A 25,907-nucleotide genomic window follows, 5' to 3' on the forward strand; every position below is an offset into this window, starting at 1 on the left:
CTCTCCACCTCCACTGATTTATTCACAGTCACCTCTCCACCTCCACTGATTTATTCACCCATGTAGCATCTCCAACAGACCAAGGCATGAAGAAAGCAGAAAGCTTCATGATGATGTCCCGCTAAGGCTATGTTTCCCTTCAGCATGCCAGGGGAGAGTCCCAGGCAAAAATCTATAACAGACAGTGATGGGGGGTGCACAGTCTGAGCAGGTCCCTTGGTGAAGCTGTAGAAGGAGACAGAAAGTCCCTTCTGCCCTTCTCGCACTGCTCTGCTCGCTAATCTGTCAGAGCCATGCTTGTGCCATTATTCCCATCTGGAGGTTGCTGTACCTCCATGGAAGGGAGGGTTTATCATAACAGCCATAGCCATCCCAGGCTGCCGGTGCCTGTGCTTTGGGAGGCAACACCCTTCCAGCTTCATGCCTTCCACCACTCCTTTGGTTCCTGTTGCTTACCCAATAACGTTGATTAGGCTTCAGGGCAGAAGCAGCATTTTGCACTTTCTTCTTAGACAGGGTTTCAATTGTGGAGAAAACTCAACCCTGCTTTCTTTAATAATTCACATGGCAGTATTGTGTGGATACTCTTAACTGCTACTTAAAAGTAATTAATTGATTTTCTGACATATCAGTTAACAATGTATTGCACTGACACGAAGTTGTGATTCTGCTGTTGATTGGGCTAGATGACTAGATGCATCATACTCACTTCAGGAGCTGAGCTTAAAAGACTCTAAATATATTCTGCTATAAAGGGAAAGGCATTTTACATGTAGTGTTGTCTAAAACTTGAATCCATATGCTGCCTCCAATGCTGTCAGAGTAAAGTATTTCAACTGTTATTTACAGTAGACTGATAGTATTTAAATTTAGAACATCCGGCAGGTATGAAAACACAGTTTCTGTCAGCTGGAGACAATAGCACACGCCGAGCTGCTGGAAGAACGGAGCCTGCAGGAGCGCCCAGGTACAGCTGAACTGAGAGAGGTCACTGGAGCATCTCCTGACCCCACAATAAGCTGCCTGCCCTGTTTGTAAACCCATGAGCCCTACAGACGTATATACGGATGAGTCTGAAGCCAGAAGGCAAAGAGACAGAACCTGTGTCTCGAGATTAACGGTGGCTTATGCAGCTTTTTATCTTTACAGTAAGTCACCAGTTCTGATAAACTCCAGGGCTGGGTGGCAACAGCAGGTTAAATAAATTACTGTGGTCAAAATGTTCCAAAGAGACAAATTCTGTTGGATAACTGAATAAAAGAAGTCCAGCTCTTGCTGACTTTAATGACAATATCTGAAGAACTCAGAAGCATTTATTATGCTCCTTTCTTGCAGATTTAGAAATCTTCTGTTTAATTGCTAAGGCTCGAAAACTCTGACCTGGGTAGATAGTGCGTGGGGGGCATTACTGGAGATATTTTCATTCATTATAGAGGATATGAGCTTACTTGCTTCTGATCTCTGCTTTGATATAGGTAATCCCATCACAGATAACTCCGAAGGTCAAACCCCTAAATTTTATATGTTCCAGAATGCCTCACGTGTTGAACACTCTTTTGCTTCTGTTCTGAGACAGTCTTTTTAATCCCCCTGTCCCTTACTTCAAAACAGCACAGAAAAACAAGTTCAGGAACAAGCCAGTCCTTCTCCAATCATTTCTTTTTATAGGTATTTTATGGTTATGGTATGTTAAAATATTTGTGGGGAGAAGTAGGAGCTTTTATTTATCTGCTGTAAAAGCTGGAGAAAACCAAGAAGCTTTCTGGTGCACAAACCCTTCTACAGCTATTTATATCCCTATTTACCTCAAGAAAACCTTCCATTTTTATCTTTTGTGTGTCGAGAATATGAGAACACTGCTGATACCCACTCAGCCTTGTCGCAAAATCTAGAAGCCACTACAGGAAATTAACTTTACCAAGACCATCCTGTTTATGTGATTGCAGTATGAGCTGACTTAATTCTGCATACAAGGCATAGAACAAAGTCCCACACTGCGAAATGATCTCAGCACTCAGAATTGTTTACCAATGCTTTTCTGAGATTTTGTCGTTAAAAATACCTGTTCTGGCTTACTTTAACTTTAGAAGAAGAGCGATACGAGAACCACGGTGGATTCAGTAATGAACATTTTGTGGGGTATTTAGGTTCAGAATTAACGAGTTTTGAGAAAGAAGAGCAGTTGTGAATTATTAACGGTCCCCTCTGCGGATGGGAGAAAGCATCAAGATTTTGCTGAAGTCACAGATTGATTTTCTGACACAACAACTGAGAGGACATGAGAGCAGCCACTTGGATGGCGATGTCAGATATACGATCCCTTGTTAAATGGCGTTCCTCCTCTCGCTTGCTAGTGCTGCTCGGGCCCCATTGATTACGCCGTATTATATCGCCCACGCTAATACTTACTGGGAAGAAAGAGAGGGAAAAATAGGTCTCATAGGGTGGATGGATAAGTAAAGGAAAACAGACTAAAGAAATCCTTCTTGATAGGGCCGCATAAAATGTTAAGGCCAAAATCTTTTGCCCACTACAACAATGCAGATTTAGGTTAGAAAGGTATTTCATGAATTTATACATATTATTCAACTTATTTTGCTAAGAAAGTGAAAAATATACAGATGGAATTTTTTAATCAAGTATTTGTACCCAAAATAACACTTCACTTTTAATCTTATTTTGAAATTGTTCTAAAAGCCTTGTCAGCTGAAACCTTTGATCTTAAAGGTTTTGCTTGGTTCTAGAATAATTTTTCAAAGCAGTTTGCCAACAGTCTTAAAGACTTGCTTTGAGTCAACTCAGAGCAGAGCATTTCCTGAAGTTTTTGACAATTTTATTTTCTTTTATATAGCTAGCACTGGCAGAACAGCTCCAGTCATTCTATCTTGAAGCAATTCACCTTTCTGAAACACCTGATTTCATACATCCTGGCACACTGCTCCTGGCAGCCAGAACAGGGGTGCTGAGCACCATTGGTACCATGCTTTCGGAGTGCCACTTTCTTACTTCCTCTTAAATTAGAAACACAAATCTGGAAGAAACAGTACAAAGAGAAGGGCTTCCTTGCCAGCCTAAGTGAAAGCCAGAGTGAAAACCAAACATCTTTGAAGCCTTTACCTTTGTTTATTATTTCAAAGACAAAACTCATAGAAGGACACACAGAAAGGTTTTTACTCCAGATCAGCACATGTAGAAAAAGACTGAATGCTTTTCAATTATGTCACTCTTTTATTGGGGAAAAATGGTATATTCCTTGTTTTAGCCTTTGGAGACTAGAGACCAGAGCAGCAAGATTTTTTTTTTATTATTATTATTTTTTTTCAAAAAGGAATGGAAAAATGGAAATCTATCCACAGATTTTTGAGCACAATATGCTGTAAAACAGAAGGTGAAGAGATTATAGAAACATGGGAAATTTGCTGAACAATGTCAGATTTAAGGTAACAGCCAGCACTTTGGATTCAACATATTCATATTTTAATTTCTCCAGTTTCCAATGTGGCTTCTCTTAAAGAATTTATTATTTGTCATCTTCTTGGTGATCTTCCATCGCATGATTCAGTGACAGACCAAAGTTACTAACTTCTGGTGGATACAGTGGGGATGACGATCTGTACAGAAGTCAGTTGTGAGTTTTTCAGTGCAACATTTTACCATCAGCTGATTTACCAAGTTCAATCTTTTCATGGCAAAAAGGGTCTGTTTCAGCCAATTTTCTTTGAAAATATTTTGAAAATAATCTGAATTTTTAGGATTTGACATTGTGTTTCCTTATTTCTCAAGGAAATAAAATCTTTTCTGGCTGGAAATATTTTGAAAGGAGGTTCATGACAGTATTTTCTGTGGCTTGACATTAAAAGCAGAAGGTAGGTATAAGTGGCACTTCATACTTAATTTTATTTCATGAAATATTTCACTGGGGATTTAATTTCAGGGGAAATGGCTTGTCTTTGCAGAAGCGTGGGGAGGAAGACCTTTTCTCCCGGTGGTGCTCTGCACTCTCGACTGCCTTAAGAATTGTGCTGAAATGTTTCCTGGGGTGAGGCGATGCAAACCACCCTCATGTGCCATACGGATTTGTCCTGAATCAGACGAGGTGGCAGCAACAGGGAATAGCATGCCTTCACTTGTGCTGCCAGTACCGGGAATGGGAGGCAGTGGCTCCTGCAGGCAAGGGGTCTCGGAGGCCCCCATAGGAAGCTGTAGGGATGCTGTCAACCAACAGCTTTGTGTAAAAAGGGATTTGCAGAGCCCAGCCCCGGGACATCAGCTGCAAACAATGGCGAGCTTATCTGCAGCGTGGGCAGTCGACAACTTTGTGATGACAGATAAAAGCAGGGCAGAGCTGGGCAACAAGAGGCGACTCCAAGGAACGGACAGGAAAAGTTTACAGCACGTTGGAAGAATCAATTAATGCCAACTTTAAATTGAAATCTGCTGTATGAGTGCAACACAGTGTTAGATACCTTAGCATTGAGTGAAAGATGAGTGGCCCAGTGCAGAATTTTCCAAAGCAGGCTGCTGAACTCCAGCAACAACCAACTGCGTGTTGCAGGTGATGCAGCCTGCTTCGTGTTTGCGTGTTGCGGATGGGCTGCCCGTAGAAGGGTGGTCTTTGTGCAGATCTTAGTGGTTTGTGCTCTACCACACATTTGGCTCCTTGCCAGTAGAGCCAAAGTACTGAAAAAAAAATCATTTAAGAATTAGTGCGGCGATAGCAATATTTCCTTCTCCAGCTGGGTGGTCTATTTTATAGCCCAAACAAAATTAGAGCCAGGATGTGACAGGTATTCCTGAGGCTGAAGCTCGATAACACTGAACAAAAATTCAGACGGACGTGTTACAGAATTCCCAGGAAGACAAGGGGCTGGAGTTCGCAAGCACATGCAAAGCAGTAAAAAGAGGAAGGACAGAGGAATATTGTACTTCTGGAAAAAAACAAAGGGTGCTGATGTGCATATCCACAGCATTTCTGCCTGTTTTCCTCATGTCATTTCACACACTCATTGTAAATGTAAGATGAAACCCATGTATTGCATACATGTAGAAAGGACGCAGGGAAAACATGATTCCTGGACATGAGAAATACAAATGTCAAATTGCTTAACTGCCTCCATAACCATGAAGCACAACATGATACGATATCCACAGCCACCCAGCATCACACCAGTATCAATCACAAGTAAGAGAATGAGGCGGTATCAATGCTGCTGCTGGAGGACAGTCCCACACAAGCAAACAGGAGGACACACTCTGGTGTCAAGGACACCATGGACTGAAATTCTGCCCCTGGACACTGTCCAGTTTGTTACCTGTTACACATGTGTAATCAAACAGGAAAAAAACTATGCACAGATCAGACAAAGCATATTCCTGCTTTTGGCCCCTCTCCCCTCCCTGCTGCGCTGGACCCAGGCAGCACAACTCCTGCTCAGAAGCTGGTGTACATCATGAGGGACTAAAAGTCCCTGCTCCCGAAATCCTGGGGCCCTTCGGCAAAGTCTAAGTGACGGCTGAAGGCCACAGAGCTGAAGGTGGGTGGCTAAAGCTGCTGAAGCTCTGAAGAACCAGTGAAACACAAAAGTAAAAAGTAAAAGAAGTGTGCAGGCCACAAGTGCATGGAGCACATTTCTTGTCAAAGTGTATTTTTCTTGTCAAAGTGATAATAATGGTATCAATAAAAAAAAATCACCACCACCACCAACAAAAAAAAAAACAAACCAAAACAAAAACAAACAAAGAAAACAAAACAAAACAAAAAAACCACCAAGATCACCGAGAGAGTGGACCAACGGCGGCACTGCTCTTTGTTGAATTTCACAGCCCCAGAAATACACAACCTGGGCTGCAGCCTCACGAAACACCCCTGGGTGACTGCCAGGCTCCCTGTTTGGGTTGGGCTCGGTTCCCCATCTGCTCCAAGCAAACTTAGCCCTCTTTTCTTCTGTTCCTTCCTCTCCTTATGAACTCGGTGGGAACACTTGTGCAAAACCCAGCAGGGGCAAGGGCTCAGCACAGCACTGAAACACCGGTTTTTGCCTGCTGCATTTTTGTGGTGCCCGCACTCCCTCTGTCACACGATGGCTCGCGGTGCCTGGCAGATGAGCACGGTCCGTCTCACTGCCATGCAAATTATTTGGGCTCCCTCCCTGCAGTGGTGGCGTACACTGCCGAGGAGCAGCAGCAGCAGATAAGGGGATGTAATTCTAGCAGGGGCTGGTGTGCTTTCTTTCACCATGCCGGTTTCTGTGGAAATACGGGGAAATACCACCTTCTCAGCAAATGATGATGGTGGTGGCCTTGGCTGAGTGCCACCTGGGCACAAGTCCATGAAATAGAGGACACACAAGCAACAGCAGCATTTTAAGGTTCTACACAGCAGGGAGCTTCCCACATTTTTCCACAAGAATACTCCCCATTTCCACATTGCTGGAGGTCAGTATGAAAACCTTCATAATAAAAGTATCTGCTTCTTGAGTACAGCACTGTGTGGTCTGCCCAACAAGGCAGCAGTTCAATTAGAAGTAGTGTAAGAAGGAGGAATCGGCACATAGATCGGGGCTGAAGACAAGGGACCCACGTTTCACTTACCAAAAGTGGTTGCTGCCCATTTTGTCATCCTAGAGATGACAAGGGCATTAAATTGTATCCACACAGACAGGGAAAAGCAGGAACATATAAAATGTGGAACATGTAGGAGTCAGCTTAAGATACAGATGCTGAATGTTTGGAGAAGCTGGTACACTGCTTTAAGCAAGCTCATTAGAGTCTGATTTCTCAGCAGTTTTCTTGTAAACAGACTTTATCTTCAGTTTGATAAAGGCTGAGGGCCAGATAAGTAAGACTGCCAGCACTCTTGGCAATAGTTTATGAGTTTGTGCTTGTATTTTGTGTCACTATGGTAAATATGTATATTTTGGCTGAAATTCTGAAGCCATTCGAAAGAACAGCAAAGCTCCTGCCTCACATAGGCGATGCTCTAGCATGCGAGAGGTACCATGTACATTCAGGATGCCTCAGACTGATGGTTCCTGAACCACCAGCACAGCCCCATGCCTGGCAGCTACTGGGATGCACAGAAAGCATGCAGGGCGTGCAAGGCTGCAGCAAACCCCTACCACAGAAGGGATCAGAGGCACAATCTCCCGTGCTGGCTGTCCCCGTGGACTAGTTGTAAAAGACACTCCCCAGCAGTGATGTAGGTGAGGCTGTTCTTTCTAGGGACATGGAATGGATGGAGTGACCTCTTGAGGTCTCTTCCAGCCCTGCTGTTCTAAAACACTGAGAAACTTTCTTATAAATCCCATCGGCTGGGTTTTGACCCCCCCTCTTTTAGCTCGGTGAATCAGGGGCTGGCTGCTGACAGCAGTATATAAACCGCCGGGTGCATGTGTGTGTGGGGAGTGCACGTCCACTGGCGTGTGTGAGCATCCCAGTGTACACATGTGTACGTACAGCAGGCTACTTGATCTCTGTTTATAGCAGCCTTTGCCCGTATTCATCAAAGATAGGGTGGTGAACAGAGATATGATATAAAGGACACTGTGCTCACTTATTTTATACATTTGTAATCTCTACCCAGAATGCTTTTTTTAACAACACTGTCATTTCCATAAAATGTTTCAGATTAGAGAAGATCTTGGCTAAATTTAGCTTTTATGGAAGAAAGAATAAAACATAATTAACTGTTTAAAGAACAAAACACAAACCACATGAAGCAATGAAACTTGTTGGCGAGAAATCTAACAGTAGTGCTTGGTAGCAAACCCCTCTCCTGTGGAACAGATGTTTAGGATTTTACACAAAAATAGAAACTACACTAATGTCAAATGCTTTAGTGCCTGAAAAGCTGACAAACACTGTGTGTTGCTCTTTGGGCAGCACAAACTTCCAGGTTGTTCAGAAACGCCACAGAAAATGGGATGAAATTTAAGAAAAACAGCAGCAAGAAATATTGGCAGATTTTTTATTTTATTTTATTTTTATTTTTTTAAAAAAACATCTCCCCAAACTAGCAATGTCTCTCCGCCTTCAGGCAGCTTTTAGTGCAGTCTGAATGGCTAATTATTGCCAGCAGTGGTGGAAAAGCTGGTTTGCAGGCACTTGATTACCCTTGAAGTATCAGGCTCTGTTTTCAGTAGAGCCATACATAACATACTATAAATTCTGTTGAAATAGATTTGTCGTCCCCCTCACCCTCCTTATTTTATAAACAAATATTGGGACTGCTGATATGGAGAAAGTAGAAAAAAACAACAGCAGCCCGACCCTTGGGTGTCTGTCTCCTTTCTAGTGATGAGGAGAGAAAAGAAAAGGGAAAACGTGTGGCCTGATTTCCAGGGCTGACCAAAGCAGCAAGCTGTGAGCTGGCTCTGCTTGTGCCTGTCACCGGCTTTAGGCAAGCAGCAGACCAGGATAGGAAGCCACACATGCAATGTTTGCTGCAGCACCATCCCTAGGTGCTAGTCTTGATGCATTCTCGGAGCCTGAATGAATGCAGTAGGATGGAATCAGCATAAAGAGGCATTAAAAACATCCCAGTTTTGGACCATCAGTTCACAAAACATCACTGGAGCAAGCTTTCCTAAGCACTAGATCGATGGTGAAAAAGACTGGCTGTGCACGTGCCCCATGAGCTAAACCCACCAGCATGAAGAGAGGCGAAATACCGTGCAGTGGGCTCTGCGTGAATTTTCTAAGTGGGTGTTCATGTTTTATATCCCCATGTGATACTGTGCAGCTTCGCACAAAGAAAGACATCAGTCCCTGCCACACACGCGCACACGCACGCGGACACGCACACACTCCCCAAAGCCAAACAGACGTCGCACCAAGCCCACATCTCACCAAAATTTTCCAATAGTCAAAATAGAAAACAGCAGGCCAAATTTAGCCCCCTCCGATGCGCGCACACACACCACTTTCACTTTGATTCACTTCTCTTGACATATGGTTTCCTCTCTCCTCCTGCCTCCCCTCCTCTTCATATTTCAGACTTTAAAAGAGACAATAAATTGGATTTAAATATTATGTCTGCAGTGGACACCAATGGAAGATAGGAAACAGCAAAGCACAGGGGAAGTTTCGAAGGGCAGACAAAGGACCAGTTCCCACCATCCAAGCGAGCAGCGTCCCAGTGGTGTGAGCCAGTGTATATTTTTCTTTGCAACGCTTGCGCAGTTTGCCATGCTCACAAAGTCTAAACTTAAGATTCCTCTCCTCTTTCATATTCTTTTGTTTGGGATGCTTTTAATTTTATTTGGCTAAACAGGTGCAAAAACCCCAGCACCCCCGTACCCAATTGAACAATTTCTTGCATTTAAGTGGAAAATTAAGGCACTGGTTTCCTTATTCACATGGCCGGGGTGATTTCATATGTTTTGGAAGCACAAATCAATATCTTTTTCTTTGTTTACCTGGATGACTGGGACAGCAAAGAGTCACCGGCATGATGCCAGTAACCCCCGAAGTCTCTGAGACCTCTGCAGAGGTCAAACACTGTGCACTTTCCAGCAGACATTCGATGTGTTAGCATGCCTTATAGGATTAGCCTATAGAAACCAAACAAAAAGCTGAGGCACTTCTGAAAATAAACATTTCTTGAACTTATGAAGGGAGGTAGGATTTTCCCATATTGCAGATGTGAAAGGCTCTCTGAGTCCTGTTTTTGGACTAGGAGAAGTTTTTGAAAAGATTAAGCATAGCATGATTCTCACCTCTTTTTATGCCCGGAGAACAAGACAAAAATTGGGAATTTGTTTCCCACTGGTTTGGTGCAGCTTTCCACATTAACTGAACACCAACTTTTAATATTATGATTGGGGAAAATAAAGTGCAGCCAAACCCAGCCCTTTCAGCAAGTCAAGTAGAATTCCAATCAAGGCAAGTTTGTACATACCAGGGCTGAATTTGGTTCATGTTCTGTCTAATAACTAAGCAATTAGATTATATTATTAAATTATTTAGGATTAAATTTCTGTTTGGAAAATTATTCTTACTTGGCTGTATGAGAGAATTGAGCCAATAATCTATTTTGCACTCATATTTCAGTTTGGATCCAGAAGACTTCTGTTGAATGGAGAAAAAAGTAAGCGATTCCTTCACAGTGTGAGCTAATCTGGAACGAAGCTGTACATGTCCATCTTCCTTCCCAAATTAATGAATTAAATTTTAAAAAACTGACAGCACTGAACTGTATTTCTCTGGAGCTGCATCTTATAATAATATTGGCTCTAAAACACTGCTGTAAATTCTTGCATATTTTGTTCAGCTTTGCTTCTTTCCATATGCAAATTGTATATTTGTTGGCAAGTTTGCTATTGCTTTATGTCCTGAAGAAAAAAACATAGGCCAATACAGGTTGTATTTTCTATACCTTGTTATTTGCCTCTGCAAACTTAAAGCTCCTCTGCCCCCTATTTTAGCAGTATACACAATACTAGTTCTCCTTTATGTAGCTCTTTTCATTCCAAGGAATTCTGTTGAGCATTTCTGATCACAGGGAGTTTCGAAGTGCAATTTCACCCACCAAGTAAGTGCAACCACATCTGAGGTGGTTTTTAACGTGAGCAGGAATAAATAAAGTGCCCAGCAACCTGCAGGGAGAACCGAGGTCAGCTGGAGCATCTCCCCTGGCTGCAGAGCTGGCTGAAGGCAGGACCCCTACGAGCCCCGTGCAAATTCAGTGTTTCTTCCAGACCTGTGCTGAAGCACTCACAAAAACTCACGCCGCACTTCTAGCCAGGAGGATGCTTCCACAAGGGCAGTCTTTGCCTGGCTTAGGCGAAAGGATGAAATGTAAAATCCCGGTGAGGGACCTCGAGGGTAGGGCTGGCAGCCCCCTGGAGGAGGATGCTCTGGCAGATCGCTCCGGGGCTCCAGCACCTGAGTGCACCAAGGGCAGGAAGCTGATGAGTTGGGAATGCCCAGTGGAAAAGAGGACTTTAATGATCTGGGACGTAATTAACAATAGTAGAGCCCACTCTAGCTTAGGCTCCAAATCCTTCAGATGAAAGGAAAAAATAACATGTGGTCTGCCATGTGCTAAGTATTTGCCTGTCCTTGAATGTCCTTGTTAAATGTGTTCTGCATTAAACATATCTAAACACCATAAGTACTGCATTTTATTGTATATATCCATTAGTAACTAAAAATAATCAGAAGCAATAAATAATCAGGTTAGAAATAGAGCCGAGGGCCGCCCGGTGGAAGTTGTTTGCACTAAGTTCAGAGGCGCCGATGCTCCCTGCCCAGGGGCATGCAGGGGGTCCTGGGGTACAGGGGCATCCTCGCCCCACATGCTCTTTCACCCCTTTGCCTCTGGATCAATTATTCCTCGCTCCCTGTCCTGCAGCTTCTTCAGCCAGATGCAGCTCCCTTTTGTGTTTAAAACATGTTGCTTGGGAAAACTCTCGAAGCCTGGCTCTTGCAGGTGGCTTATAAAGGTATTATTTTTATTCTCAGAGCTGCCTCAAAGCTGACGTGCCTCTGCCTGTTTGCTCTTCACAAGCCATTTTGCCAATATGCTTTCATTTGGTGACTTTAGTGTCTTAAGTCGATCCGATGTGTTTTCCGCTACGGTCTGGATGTTTTCGAAAATGTTTTCAAGCTCTTTCCCCTGAGCAACAGACCTTTTTATCTCCCAGACTTACTTTTAAAATCATTGCTTCTGCATGTGTGATGCTATGTTGATTACAGTAAAACTAGAGAATTCTCTTAAATGTCAGGCTGTCTGCTCCGCTGCAAATGCTTCAGTGCTTTATTCACCCAAACTCTTTTTGAAGGTCACTTTACTAAAACCAAATAACAGTAAGATTAATGTAGGGATTCTCATTTCGTAATGGTCTAGAAAGCTAATGATAATTTTATTGTTTGATGTTTTGTTATGGACAATGATTTTTTGGTGTTTTTTTATGAAGATCAGGGATTGGATTCTTTAATGAAAAACATATGCAGTAACTTAAGCTTAGTAAGCTAAGACTGTCTCTGTGTCCTACAAAACTACGCTAAATCCTTTGATTTATGTATGGTATTTTGAACCACGCAATACAATTATCTTACCCATTCTCGAGATACCAGAGAGAGAGAGAGAAAGGCTTTAGAGTTTATACATCAAATAAACTCAAATATTTCACTTGCAAGTATGAGCAAACCTTCCCTCGTTGCATTATTGTTAGGGAGATTTGAAAGCTTTCCTTCTAAGTGTGACAAAAATGTTAACTAATTACCACAGTAACCACACTCCATTCACTTGTCCATACTACTTTTACCATAAAGGCATAAACTCCTCAGGACTGAAGACTTACGGTCTAAGGTAGACTAAGGGTAGGGTCTGCGCAGGGTGTGAAAGCTCACTAACCATGATCATTATTGCACAGAAAATACGGTAGGATTATATTACGAGTTATCTGTTCAAGTGAGTTCATTAACCTGATGAAGAGGTGCATATGTATCAATGCAAATTTTTTTCTGGCACAACTTCAGGATATTCACTTTAAAAGCTGTGCATGTGGCATGCTTAGCGTATATGCATTTTTTTCTGATAAAAGCTGGCTGGATTCCACAGTTCAGTTTAATCTGTAGGATATATATATATATATATTTTTTTTTCTGGCATAGAAATCCAACCAGATTTTTATGACATTATCTTCCCGAACGGAAATGCTTCCTCTTTTTGTCTCTATCAAAATATATGTAAGTAAGTGTTAAGTTTACTGATCCTTACAGAAAATTACAGATTACAGAAAATTGGTGCAGAAGAAAAAAATAACAGAGTAAGTGACTTGAGTCAAAAATGTCTGAGGGAACAACAGTAAATATTCTATAATTATTCAATGTGAAAAAAAAAAAAAATCCACCCTCTACCCAATTCTTTAAAAATTGCAAATGTACCTATAATCAGAGCAGAATAAAAATGCTGACTGCAGTAGGAAATGCATGAAACCACGGTTACTACAAATTACTACACATCCAAACTTTAACTTCACTGGTAAAAAATTTCAGCTCACAGAGTCCCATTTAGGAGTGTGGCAGTGCCGTTTGTCACTTGTGGTACATTCTTCCTGATTTTTAGGCTTGGTCCAAAGCTCATTAAAATCGATCAGAGTTTCCCTGCTTACACCCACTTTGGCACAAACCGTGTTTGAAGCTATCCCTGACAGTAGTGACACCAAAGGGGGAAGGCATTTGCACTACCCACTCTGCATGTTTCTGTGTATTTTGTTGAACCTTAGGAAGCAAGCAAGGACTTTTTGTTGCTTCTGTCTACAAAGTTAGTGTTCCTAACTATCTACGCTCAGGAATAATGATAATAATAGTCTAATAAATCCTCCCTTACTGTGGTTCACATCTCAAGACTTCAGAGAAACTGGCGGGGGCTCTGGCCGAAACCTAGCAGAGCACTTAAAAGTGAAAATTAACGATGTGCTAAGGTTTCACTGAGGCAGTATGACTTAGAAGATGCTTAAAATTAGGGGAGCCCTTAACCACAGTGTTGCAAAGCGCTGTTGTGCCGAGGTGGAGAACATGGGTGCACGAGGCTATGTGCTGACTGCTCTGGTTCCTGTGAGCTCCTCTGTCATTTCAGGAGTGCAGGCTGGGGATCTGGGAGGAATAACTCACTGCTGGCGACCTTGCCTTTCAGGACACGTCACCGTGAGGGGCCTCGGCAGTGCCTGGCAGCCCGGCCATATTTCCACTGTGATGGCAGCGTGGGCAGCATCGCCCCATCTCTGGGAAGCCCGGGGCCGTGCAATGCACCCACTGCACCGCACTCGAACCCCTCTTTGATGTCTTTTTTCTTTTCTTTTTTTTTCCTCCTTTCTTTAAGTCCTGCTTTAGAACGTGGTAAATTTCTAATGTTTGAAAAGCAATTGTCACACGGCGGTGCATGTGAGAGGAAACAGCACAGACCACCCGAGTCCAATCCTTTATGTGGACATTTAATCTCCTCCACCGACATCAAAGCCCTCACTCTGACATCCAATTGCATTTCCTCATGTGAGGCTTCTAGTTTGTTCTCTCTCCCCTCTCCCCCCTACTCTTTCTCCAGCCATTTGGTCTGCTTAAGACTACTACCCAAAGGGATGATATCTTTTTTTTTTTTTTTCGTGTCTTCCTTCCTTCCGCCTCCCCAAACGGCAACCACCCTGTATATTTGCAGCAGTTTCAGACTGTCGTTTTCTTTTTGATTTTTTTCTCCTCCTCTCACAGTCAGCCATCACACAGCACAAGGGAAAATGAACCCCTGGAGGGACACAGGGAGCTGGGGACCCTGTCCGGCTCCCCGGCTGGCGGGGCTGCATGGGCAGCCCTGCTGTTTGTGTTTGGAGATACACCCACGCACCCCGCGGTTGAAAGGCAGAGATGAAAAGCCTCTGAAATTGAAATGGGCTGGGCTTCAGCACTTCAAAAGCATCGCACTGCTTGCTCTTTGGGGTGGGGAGCTGCCACACCAGGCTGGGGGGAGGTCTGCCGCAGGGCCCCTGTACAGGACCGGGGATGGGGAGGACATCGTGACACCCAGCAGCACCGGCCAAAATATCTCCAGCTTCAGAAATGGAGGGGATGTTTCCTTCAAAGAACCTCTTAAAAAAATCTGAATGCAGTTTCTGTTCACAAAAGGAATACTTTTCCACCTTGCAACCAGCTTTGTATTCCAGTAGCTTTAGTGCACTGTCACTGTGCTACTGCAATGTGCAATATCCAGGTATGTGAAATGGAAATGAAGCATCTCTCCTCACATTCACTTCTTGTATCTGCAATGGGAGTAGCTGATAAAGTAGGTGAGATACAGCAACATGGAATTCAGTCTCCTAGGGTATGACTTCCTCTTGCATGATATATGACTCTTCGTGGCACTTGTGTTCCATAATTGCAAATGAAAAATAGACGGCATTGCACCTAGGTGTTCTCTGCACCCAAACTCAGACAAGCACTCATTACCTATATGTATGCATACATACACACATATATGTATGGATGTGCACACACCCAGAAAGACAGAAAAAGAGAAACCGAAGACTATAACACTGCAAAATTTCTAGAAAGATTACGAGAAAAGAAATGCCATACAAGCCTGAGCTCCCCACTGGTTTCATATGAAGTGTAGCACTCAACAAAGAATGCAAGATATGGGTTTGATATTATAAAAACGTCTGTATGAAAGCAAACTCAGAGAAATTACTCATGCCAGTAAATTACTTGCAGGCCCAGGAGCTGGATGAATAAAAAAGCAGACACTTTGCTACCACCACAACATCTAACTCTGGAGTCACAAACACAAAGACCACTGTCCATCTCGGCAGTGCAGCATCATTTCACAGCCAGGGCTGCAGTCGCAGGCATTGTTTTTCCAGAGAAACGAGTGCTGCGTTAACCTGTTTGCTAACTACTACAAACAGAAGTTTTCTCAGCTACAGGCTGCAAGCATTACTGTTGTGTATATGCGTATAAAGGCCGGATCCCTAAAAGGCAAACAGCAAATATGGGACCTACTTTCCTTTTGATCTACGCTCAGGATCAGAAAGAAGAGAAAATTTTGCCCTTGATACACCAAGTAGGAGAATGAATAACACATCAAGGAAAGTGCTTCTGAATTGTTTTTCCCCAACTGTGGCAATACATGTGCTCAAACTCCTTTTGAAGTAAAATCAGAAAGCAGCTCTGGCGTGTGGTAAGGCAGCGGGTGCGCGCGCTGGGCCACACCAGAGGCTGATCGGGGGCAGAGGTGGTTTTGCCTTTCCACATCTCATGGTTGCAGAAAGCCACCCACGCCTGCCAGCACCCGCTCTGTCAGCACACTGAACGCAGACAGAGGTGCTGTAATTCCCTCGTGTCACACCGGACCCGACGTGTAGTAATTCAGTCCCTGGTAAGAACGAGGCAGGAGGATGAAGAGCGGGGCAGGGACACCAGCTGCAGCAATGCTGATGGACACCGGCTCCCTCTGCATGCAAACAGTCCTATGAGTGTGCTAGCAAGGGTGTTAGTGATAACCTTTGCGTGGATGCCTTCTCCATTTCATATCTCCCTAAACTGTGTTCAGTAGTCCTAACACTGAAAACTTCTAAATTCTCAGCAAAAGCTAAGCTGCACTGTGTGCTTCAGCTTGGCCAAGAAAAATCCAACTTTACAAGTAGCCACCATTATTTCTAAAGGAGAGTTCACTCAAAATCGTAATACCTTAGAGAGGTAACAAAGTTGCTCCCAGGCGAAGAAAGTTGGTCTTCTTGGTGTCTGTGTGCAGCAGGATGCAGAAAAAGCAGGAAACACCCCCAGTTCTCAAATCATGGAAAAACTCTGAACGGAGCTGAAGATGATTTTTTTCCAGTGAAAGATGGTATTTCAGGAGAATGAACACCACTTCATGAATTTGAATAAAATTTGCATATAGATTCAGTCCAGAAAAATGGGGAAATTGTTTTGAAGTGGTTAATTTCATTTTGACATTTTCTAAATGGGATTTTTTAAATGTCACTAAGGTATTCTTAAAATGAATACTTTGACTCTTTATTTTGATGATTTTTGTTTGTTTGTTTGTTTGAAGACGTCTACATTAAAAAAAAAAAAAGAAAGAAAAAGTTATAAAAGACTGGTAAACCAAATCCAAACTGAAACATTTACATTCAGGTCGAACTAAAATATTTTTCACTACCTTAAACTAATATTTTTTAGGTTTTTCATTTTGCTACAGTGCATTCTCTCCTGTTAGCTATTTTTTTTTTTTTTAACGTGGAAGTTAACCCCCAAATTCATAAGCTATCCACCTGTTTGGGATGAATGCCTTCAGTTGTGCTACAGTTCAGTGAGGTGGAGAGTTTACAGCAGGCCTGGCTGTTTCCTCCTGCATCGTGTGACCTGGACCTTGAGAGGGGATGAGAAAAAATCCTGCCTTTAATCCTGCCCCATGCTCTCAATAAATCCATGCATGGTGTATTACTCAGCCCAGGAACTAGCCCCCTTAAGAGGAAGCATTATTAATTTATACCATAAATGAGTTTAAAGGCGTCAATATAAAGCTGAGGAATGACAGCGTGGCAGACAATATTTATGTACAACAGAACACTATGAGTTCACACTTATAATTTTGAACACATGGTCAAGATGTCTGCTTTAGTAACACAGACAGAATGTATTTATAAATATGACTTAAGTAAGACTGATGAATGAGGGAAACTATTCCATCTTTTATGGAAACAAAAATGCTCCTGCATTTTTCTGTTCTGACTTGGGACTACTCAGCCCCACCACCCCACAGTCACCTACTAAGATGCCTTCTAGGCAAGGGAAAGGGACGTCAGTGATTTCACACATGTATAGTTTTGTAGGCATATGGTCTTTGGCTCTTTAAACCTCCCACTGTGGGGCTACCAGCACCTAGCTCTAGTGCTCGGTTGGGCTGCACATGTTGTGACCGAAACAATAATGATGAACATTTTTACTGTGTCCCATTTATACACAGTGCTCTGGTAGCTCTTTAATCTGGGAGGTGTAACACTCTGGCTGTGTTTGCAGTAGCAAGTCAGGCTGGGCAGCAGCAGTAGGTCTGCAGACAGAAACCGGTGGTGCTATAGACCTGACAAATACTCTACTTGTGTTTCAGAGTATTCACCTGAGGTTAGACTTGAGGCTAGCTTAGACCCTGCTTTTCAGTTGTGCTTCAGCAGAAAGGGACCCAGCCCATGCTCGCTGAGACCACCCCATGATACGCACCAGAGCGTGGTGGGGGACAACAGGGAGATGCCCTTCAGACGTGCAATCCTAATCACACTAAAATACCAATGAGGACCCACCCTTGCTCACCAGCAAACGTTACAGGAGATGAAAGCTGTCTTTTGGGGACGCAATCAGTTTTGCCTTTGGAACCTTTTAAGCAAGTTGGAAGTGGATCAACATTGCCCCAGGTGCTGAGCACACCATCTGATTGACCATCACCTCTCCCTTAGGCCCTTGCTGCAACCTGAAAAGACAAATCCCTCTTTCTCCTGTTAGAGTACATATTTTTTATAAGCATTTGGAGGTCTTGCAGCTCATTGACAATGCTTTCAGATGGGGAGCCACTCCGCTTACACATCAACCCCTGAATGCAAAAGGCAGCCAGGATTGTACGCTGTCTCAAAATAACATGATATGACTTAAATGGAGGATTGATGTAAAACATTATGATGTGCTGCATATTCAGTAATGGAAAACATCCTGGAAACTGATGAAGGAAAAGGTCATTCGCATACTGCTGAAATCCCTCAAGAATCTTAAGGCTGTGCTGGGTGCATTGATGGATATGCACTAATGACCATGCAAAGATGCGGTCTAAGGCTGACCACCAGCCCTCAGACCTCGCTGCAAAATTATTGACAGCTATATTGCTTATTCTTGTAGCGGTTAGGAAATGAAATGCCTTTCTCTAATCAAGTAATTGCATTAAGCAACTGCTGGGAACATTTTGCTGCTCTTGTTTAATAGCCTAGAAGTCAAGTGCATTTCATATTTGTTAACTGTCAGTAGTAGTTTTGTTCACATTTATTTTTGAACTAAAACAACACTGTTACTGCGTCTGCCCTTTCAAGTAAAAGTTGTTTTTTTTTGAAGTCAACTAGTAAACACATGCAAGTGAAAAGTTTGGACAATCTTCAGCAAGTCTGCAAGAAGGAACCAGACAAAGGAAGTTCTGGGTGGAATTAAACGCTGAACCAGTGAATCTGGAATAATAATAGTAATAATAATAATAATAATAATAAAAGATACAAAAACAAACCAAACAAAACAAGCCAGTTATAATTGAAGCCATGCAATTCCTGGCAGGCTTTGCACAACCAAGAATTGTTATTGTCTCTCTTTCCTCCTCTGCCCACAGCCACCGGTGCAGCGGTTGCAGCACAGCTGACCACTGTGGTTGGAAGGAGTCACGACAGTGCTGCCCTTCTGGAGCACCACCAGGGGACTTTTGGTCTCAGCAAGACTGTGGGCTTGGGCGATGGATGTCAGTGTTACCAAGACGGAAGCCACTGTCCTGCTCCAGCCCACGGCACCCTTGAAGGCTCCCTTGAGCTGCAAAGCCCCGTGCTGCACCTGCCTCGTGGTCAGCCCTCCCTGGGTGCCAAAACTGCTGATCCTCTGTGTTGCCAGCAGAACCTTGAGGGTTGTCTGTGAGCTGTCTGCTTCCCTGAGGTGACAGACACTAGAGTTAGTGATACGGTAGCTCTTGGATAACCCCAAAATCAAGACCAATAGACCCTCTTACATGCGAGACATCTGTACTTCTCTATGGCTTGGGGTGGATGTGCAAAGCTTCCAAAGTTTCCTAGGCTTTCCTGGGAGTGTAAAATCCTGGGCACTGCTCCCAGGGTGGTTTGGGGCTCCTGTCCACCACTTCAACTCCCTGCTTGAGGATCACCAAGGCTGCCTGCAAGGTCTGGCCCCAGCCTGCCACACATCTGTCTGCTTTGGTAATGTGCTGCTCTTCTTGCCAGTAATGATACAGCTATTTTAACTGGAAGAGAGGTCAGTAACAGTGCTATAACCCCAAATGACAGAAGACAAGATACTTGTCAAAGACAAGGGTGCAGAGATTTGTGGAGCAGCACCAGCATCTTCTGCTGCCCTTAGGAGTTCATCCAGCTCTAGCAGTGACCTACTTGGAGGTGTTTGGTTTGTAAAATGACTGAAAAGGCACACCACAAGGTAGTTGTTAGGTATTGGTATTATATGCTCAACTCATCATCAGGATTGTACATTCCTTTACAGATGTGACATGAAGTAACTACTGGCAATCAAAGTAGGAGCAGGATGAAGTTAGGATGCAAAATGGGGGCCAATAAAGATGTTCAGTGATGTCATGACACTCAGCTGCCCTTTCCACATTCCCTGGTGAGCAATGCTGAGGCTTGACAGTGCTTCAACACAGTGGCCTTCATGCTGATACGTGGGGAAAATTGGCACTGTGATCTGGTCCTTTGACCAAATATCAAACCTGCAAAAAGCCTAAGTCATCACACAAAACGGACAAGGAAATGCACACTCTTATATCTGCCAAAAGTAGAAATAACCCAGAAGCCCTGCTGACAGTCCTTGCTTGTGTTCTTATCTCCTCACTGCATGAGTTTGTCTAATTTTCTCCTAAGCGAGAAAGGCAGGAAAAAAGTGTTTTGGGAACAATTAAAAATTACCCCATAGCCCCTGCATTATTATTCTGCCTTCTTATTTAACAATTGCAAAACCTGGTGTTCTTCCTGAACTCCATTTTCAGCACATATCTTGAGGGAGCCTTACAGCTTTTTAATTTTGTTTTCTACTCAAGTACTCTATATTTGCTGGCTCTGATGTTTTCTTTTATGAAATTGCCCAGCTGCTCCAGTGTCCCTTCTACAGATCAAGATGCGGAATTTAAGGCTCAACTTGGAATGCACAGTGAAAATGTAGTACAGCTGATCTTCGCTAAAAATACACTCTTCCAATACACATTATTTAGTATGTGTTTTCTAAAGGTTATTTGTTGTTGTTATTGTTGTCATTGGTTTTTAAGCTAAGATTCTGTCCCAAGCAAGGAATTATTTGGGAATTCTTATCCAGCAAGGCAATTTGGTTTGTAAGGAGTCCAGTTGAGCAATTACTCCCGTAAATTCACCAGCTAAGATGCAGTTTTGGGCACTGGCACAGCTACACCCATGAAACCTTGCCTGTTCTATACCCAACTGGATATAGAGAAACAGCTTTTGGAGCATTTTTCCTGGTCACAGCTGGGGAGCTTCTGTGTTTGCGTTCAACATCCGAGGAGAAAAATACCTACTTTGTTTTTTCACCAAACTGTCAAATATGTTTTCTGCACTCAAAAGAACTCTCAAGACTCCTGGAGGTGAGATGGGGAGGAAAGTCACAGGTCTAAGAGCACAGTAAGTAGAATGACAATTCATATTATACTAAAAGTAATCGTGTAAAACTGATCATTTCCATAGCTCTCAGCCTGTGTGCTAAACATGCTACAGCTGGGGATCAGTGATCAATTAAAACACTTACTCAGTTGCTGCTGGCCAACAATCGCCAGCTCCAGCAACTTTCTCCTGTGTGACTTTAAAGCACTTTTGTGGCAATCACGTCAGGCTGATGGGTCTGGAGCAGCGGCCACCCAGCAGACAAAGCTGCAGGCAGACACCTCCCGTGCTGGCAGGCAGCTTGCTGCAGAGGCGGAGGCCGCGGACGTTTGGTTGCTACAGAATCCCGAGGGCTTTTCTAAAATGTGCTGGCGGCTATTTCAAAATGGAGATTTCATATTTTTTGACGAAATTTAGGCAAAATCATGGAGGGAAATGCAGCCAATCCCATTACGTGGGCAACCATGGAGTATCTAATTCCACCCATGAAACCAACCATGAAATGTTCTTGCTGTGCTATTCCTAGCAGAGAACAAAAGCTCTCTATTACCGCTTAAAAAACCACTCAGCTGAGTGAGTGCTCAGGTCTCAGCTTCTTGTATTATGGAGATGTTTGGCTGGCAAAGAAAGCTCAGGGTCCTTTTAGCTTGTGTATCCTTGGGAGTACAAGCCTCTGTCTTTGTTACAAACAACATAGAAGAGACTCCTAGGTGAAAAAAAGATTCCTACACAATTTTTGTTTTTAAAGAGGGGAAGATTGTGCAGAATGTTTACTATGCATTCAGTGATTCCAGTTTTGTAAAGACTGAGACATTTCTAAGAAAACATTCACAGCAAGTCCAGGAGCATAAGCAAATCCACTGGCAGGGAAGTCAGAGAGCAGCTTATGCTGAAAGATGACAGACAGAGAGGGATTTTGAGGAGAAGATGCAATTCCATAAACCGAGCTCTGTTTCTAACCCTTTTGCTAACAGCTGATTCCAGCTCCTTGGACCAACCAAGAAAGAGAGAAAGAAAAGATGAAAAGAGGAAATATAGGAAAAGGAAATGAAAAGAGCTTTATTAGTAAGGTTCTTCTCCTGCCTGACCCAATTATCAGATTTTGCATTTAAGTTTAAGACAGTAGATCAAACAACAAGAGCCACTTTGTACTTTTGCCAGGAGACCATATGATATCTCTCAGTGACTCTCCTGCATGCCAGGAATAAGAAACTGTGCCTCTAAGTTAGTTTGTCTTACATATGGTGCAATGTGCAAAAAATAGCAAAATTCATAAATGACTACACTCATGGATGATGTCCAGGATTTATGGCACTTTATCAGCTGGGGTGGGGGGAGAAGAAGGAAAAGAAAAATCTAATTATAAGTTTCCACAAATAAGCTAAAAAGGAATGAGAACTGAAAGAAAGTCCAAAGGTTGGTGTCATGCTAAGTTAGCAAAAGCAATCCATTACAGTTATTTTGAACAATCAGTTTACAACGTTCAGATCCAAATCTTCTCTGGATATTTTGATATTTTTTTTTTTGCAGAGACTAACAATCTGTTATAGAAATTAATCCAAAAACACCCAGGACAAAGCACAGCTATAGCACTGTGATACGTTGCCTGCATCTTCACCTTTATCTAGGCTGTGGCATTTCAGGGTCTGGGCATTTTAAGGGCTCAGTGGCATTCATGCACTGAATGAGACAAGAGATGCCATGAAAGGTGTGTGTCCTCTTCATCTCCTTTCGGCAGTGCTTTGGGTATTACTGGTAAGCACTGGAGCCCCTTCCATTCTGCACTGCAGGGGTAGAGCTCGTTCCTCTGCCGTGATGTCTGGCAGTTCATAAAATAACATATGTTGCTTTCACTTGTGCAAACAAAAGCAAAGAACTGTAAGTTAACTGTGCTTAAGTGTATCCCTTTAAACAAAAACAGAGGCAAATGTTTCTGAGAGGTTTTATATTAGGCTCTTCTGAAGATGGAGTTACTCGCTTACCTCCCACAAGAAATGCACTTGATTTTAATACCAGTACTTATTTTTCACCAGCTGATTCTGACACTTTGGCACATTTGTTTCTAAGTTATTTTTAGTTTTGATGCATTTCATTAACAACTATGTTTCTGAGCGTAGTACCAGCTTTGTTTTCAGGAGACAACCATATTCTTGAATTTATTATTCCCTTTGGGCTGGAAGCCACTTGTAATGGACTGTATTATTATACACCACATTCCTCAGTAGGAAACATCTAGTCCAAACTTGGCCGTCTTGGTCCTAAACTTGTTCCACAGCTAGCCTTTTTGGAAACAGAGACTAGGACTTTCTGTACTCCTATTTTGCCTACATAGTCTCAGCAGAGTCTAAACATATTGTTTCTTTGCTTTTTAACTAAGATAACTGAGCCTTCTCAATTTTGTAATTTCCCTTTGCACAGATTATGTACACAAGTAGGTATGTACAGCACTTTGTTTTAACTATTCCACACATATTCCGGAGATCTTTGTATTCTATTTTGTCCTCTTCTTGGTGACCAGAAAAGACTCTGCATGTGCTCTGCATGTCGGAAGGGAAAGCATGAAAGAGATCTCTAAAATCATAAATAGGGTGAAGGAGGTGAGGGCAACAACTATTCACTATTTCTCACAGTACAAAAACAACAAAAAATATCAGGTAACATTTCTGTAATGAGCTCAGGAAGGACTTTTTCACACAGCTTATAATTAAATTGTGGAACTTATGCTACAAGATGCTGTAGAAGCCAAATTATAAATTAATTCACAGGGGTTTAAACATGTTCACAAAGAACATGCCTTACTGTCTACTAAGCACAATAGTCTACATGCAATTTCCAGACCAGGAAATCCCTACGCTGCTGACAGCTAGAAGCTGTGAAAGGCCATGAGTGCCAAGGCTTACACACCTCTCTTAAGCGCATGCTTCTGACCAGAGCTGGAGACAAGATGAACCTTGTGTCATCCCTACATGCCCATTTTTACAACTTTGGGCAGTGAAGAAGGGACAAGACAGATGTGACATACTGAACAAGACAACCTCTCATGTCCTAGCTTTTAGAGTCTCTGCTCTTTAGAGTCTGAGTTTGCCCAAGGAAAGTGAACCCTTCTTTCCCTTTTCAGTAATGAAAAAGTCTGCCTCTGCACATTGGGCTTTGCATGAACTCTTTCAGTTTTCCCCTCAGTGGAGCAAAGACTATCATCACATCACAGTAGGGAAACCTCCCCCTTAGCTCACATCACCAAATTAACGAGGAGAAGTTTGGTCTACCAGTGACCAATCTTGAAGAAATCTTCTGGAGGGTCCTTAGCACCTCTTGGCAGATTGCCTGGCACAACCTTGAGGGGACATAGCACGTGGGCTCTGGTGGCTGGGACAGGGGGGATGCCCCTGTGAGGAGAGGTGATGTTCACAGCTATAGCTCCCTGCCCCACCATGGCCTAGCTGAGCTGGAAGCAGATGTCTGGGGGAAGGTGTGGGCATGCATGTGTGACAGCATTGCAGTTCACTCCCCTGAAACCAAGCACAGCTCTACAGCTGAGATCCAGGAGCTGACGTCTAAGGACGAAGGCCCCCTGAATGTCCTGGAGAGCTGTTCCTCTTCGTTCACCCCGTGGGTACCACTGGCCCAATACCGTGGCTATTACTTCACTGTCAGTATGATGGACTGATAACTAACAACGTCTGATTCTTTGCAAGTCAATATGGATTATAGCTCTTTGATCCCAACCTGCTCTGTTTAGTTTCCACCACATCCATAGTGGCATCAACACTGACGTGGGTCTGGGAAGGAAATAATTTTTCTTGGAAAGATTTTGGCTAGTCCATGACAGCTTCTTGTGTTGCAGAGTTTTGTGTTTCTTGGTTAAAAGCATGCTCATCATTTGCTATTTTTTTTCTTCATAAGCCACGTTTGAATAAGGAAACACAAATATATAAAAAACAGCTGTTGAAATGTAATTAAAGAACAGACGGGGCCTTCTGCCAGGTCTTCTGAGAGAAATGAGAGCTTGCTCATTACTTGAACCCTCCTCTGTACCACGCCCAAGCGCTGGGATGCCTCGCTACTGAAAGCAATCTCTGCCTGCCTAGTGGGAATAGACAAAAGCAGTTACACAGCGTGTGTTAGCAGCACTCCTGTCATGTGACTGACTTCAGCTTGATCAAAGGAGAAGTAAATTACATTTTCATTTTTATTAAACAACCAGGCTATTTTCTTCCAAAGTAAATATTTAGGAATCAATTCCATAAAGGAAGCCGTACAGTGCTCTCTCTATGCTGTTTGATACTTTGCAGTGACTTCAGAGCTGCAGAGAGCAAAGCTGTTCTGAAACAGCATGAAATGTCCCATGATACCTGGAGAAGTGAGGATGGCTGGCATTTTGCTATGCCACAAAGCCCATTCTGGGGCGATTTACCATGGAAATGTTCCTGTGCTTGTGGACAGCTTTTTCTTTGAATCCCGTATCTCTATGAAGTCTTTGGCTGACAGCAGGTAACTGTGCTGGACTACTAGAGGAGTGGATTCAGATAACCCCAGTAGGTGCCTGGTGCCCTTTGAGAGGCCTGAAGGAGTCCAGCATGTCCACATGGTGACAGCAAACCTCCTTCAGGACCCACAGGGGACCCATGCCACTGGGGAAGCCATGTCAAGCAGCAACTGGAGGCCAACTGGAAAACCCCAGGGCATCTCAAATGGCACCAGGTGTCCATGTGCAATGGAACTGAGACCCCGGTGGCATTAGGAAATATTTATTTAGAGACACCCATCCCCAAAAGTAACTTGTAACCCTGTCAGCCCATGTAAGAAGAATGCAAGATTCAGCTTTTATTGAATTGGACAAGGCGTAGTCACTGATAGCCACACATCACTGCCAGCTTACCAGAACAGAGACTTTTGCCTACAGCTCAAGGATCAAGGGAATTAAGGCTAGTCTTAAGAAAGATCAGAATGTAATTTGCAGAATCATTGAAAAGAAATCTGAATGAAATAGCATATGCCTGAACTGCATATTACGGACACAGGAGCAGGGTTCAGATACCG

The 25,907-nt window shown here is 43.2% G+C and overlaps 1 protein-coding gene and 1 long non-coding RNA gene across 6 annotated transcripts in view; both read right to left on the reverse strand.

Moving 5' to 3' along the window:
• Positions 1 to 16,174, reverse strand: part of LOC308180615 — a 32,616-nt gene extending 16,442 nt beyond the window's left edge. The window contains exon 1 of the long non-coding RNA XR_013941078.1: positions 33 to 16,174. This is a non-coding gene — a long non-coding RNA (uncharacterized lncRNA). The remainder of the gene's footprint in view (positions 1 to 32) is intronic.
• Positions 1 to 25,907, reverse strand: part of RUNX1 (RUNX family transcription factor 1) — a 174,336-nt gene that overhangs the window by 90,350 nt on the left and 58,079 nt on the right. Inside the window, exon 1 of one of the 5 annotated variants that reach the window (XM_080562441.1) lies at positions 16,183 to 16,542. The exons of the other annotated variants lie outside the window; for them this stretch is intronic. The gene's annotated coding sequence lies outside the window, so the exon portion shown is untranslated. Of the gene's footprint in view, positions 1 to 16,182; positions 16,543 to 25,907 lie in introns of those variants that run through there. 5 annotated transcript variants of the gene reach the window in all.

This window comes from Anser brachyrhynchus, assembly GCF_964034855.1.
Source record: "Anser brachyrhynchus genome assembly, chromosome: 1".
Classification (NCBI taxonomy): Eukaryota; Metazoa; Chordata; class Aves; order Anseriformes; family Anatidae; genus Anser; species Anser brachyrhynchus.